Source organism: Stegastes partitus, unplaced genomic scaffold (genome assembly GCF_000690725.1).
Source record: "Stegastes partitus isolate 25-593 unplaced genomic scaffold, Stegastes_partitus-1.0.2 Scaffold1744, whole genome shotgun sequence".
Taxonomy (NCBI): domain Eukaryota; kingdom Metazoa; phylum Chordata; class Actinopteri; family Pomacentridae; genus Stegastes; species Stegastes partitus.
The window spans coordinates 31024-32590 of NW_007579475.1; positions in this window are offsets into that span (position 1 = coordinate 31024).

Genomic DNA, 1567 nt, shown 5'->3' on the forward strand with positions numbered 1-1567 from the left:
ACCGATGACCGATGGGTCTTTGCTGTTGTGTCGCTGGTAAAAGGTCATGTGACAGTCGGTCCACTGATAATGACTCCATGTTTCACTTCATCACACAGGTAGCGCTCTGTTCTGTTCACCAAGGGCCACACACACACACACACACACACACACACACACAGGCTTTAATTAACACACGCTGACAGACGGATGGTTGTACATTACTTCTGAGGACCTCAGATCCACTTATGTTCATGTCTTTAGTCACCAAACTAATCTCTGGCAGCGGATGCTTCACCTTCAGGGCCACAAGTGACGATGAGTTCCAGTGTTTTCTGGATGAATGAATCAGCTGTTGGGTCTAAAATGTCAGATAATGTTGAAAATGTGGACCAGAGTTTCCTTCAGTTTACCGTCACAGAGGAGAGAAACCAGAAACTGTTCGTGTTTCAGGCACAAAGGTTCTGAAGCTCAAGTCGAGTGTTTGTCTCTGAATGTCGGGACTCGACTTTATCCCGAGTGAAACCGTCCTGAAGCTGCTCATATCTTATTGTTGTTCAGTAATACATGCTTCAGACGGATTTTCTGGGCATCTCATGAATATATTTTGGACATTTGGTTAATTTTAAAAAATATTTTCTCTCCTTATTGATTTTCAGAAAGTTTATTCATGTGTTTATTGTTTCTGTTTATTCTTGTCTTTTAGACATTTTTTTCTTAGTTTCTGGGACGTTCCTTTGTAGACGTTTGGTGAATTTTCTGGGGTTGTGTTATTATTATTGAACAGGTGTTGGATGTGTGTTGTTGTTGTTGTTGTTGTTGATGAAGAAGTGTTTACCTCTCGGCTCTGATCTCTAACCCTCCTGCTGTCGTGTGGACGCCTCCCGAGTCTCATCCAACACTTTATTCCTACAGACCTTCTGGCTGTTGTTCTGGTTCTGGGGCTGATGATCTAAAGTTCTCTCGTATGTCAACAAATAAAACCAGAATTTTGCAGCGTCCAGCGCTCACACTTCTAAACGCAGTAACGGATCAGCTGCTTTTTATGACAGAATGACTGCAGCTGAATAACCGATGATCACAACATTTGGGTTTAATTATTGGTTGACACATTAACCGTGTGTGAATGAGTTCGTTGCCCTCAGAAATCTCCCTGATGTGACTGTAGCATGAAGGGCGTCCTCACAGCGTTAGCAACCCACGCCCGCCGGGTGTGTGTGCGCCGACCTTTAGCTGAACAGTAGCTCGCTGTAGTGGCTCTAATGAGGCCTCTGATTTATGGAGCGACTCGTAATTTCATTATGTTTTAACCCTGTGAGCCTCAGAACCTGCCGGCAGCCTGAAAGTCATCTGTAGAAGGATCGCCTCAGAGACTCCATCTATCAGCCAGAACCTGTGGAAACAGAACCAGTCACAAGAGTTTAATATTTCAGACAGTGCTTGAACTCATCGTGCTGGAGTTCTGTTTGGAAAAAGAACCAAGTCTGAGCTTCAAATCACAATATTTCACTTTATTCTACAACCAGAACCTCCCTCCTCCTGGTCCTGGTCCTGTAGAACCAGAACCTCCCTCCTCCTGGTCCTGGTC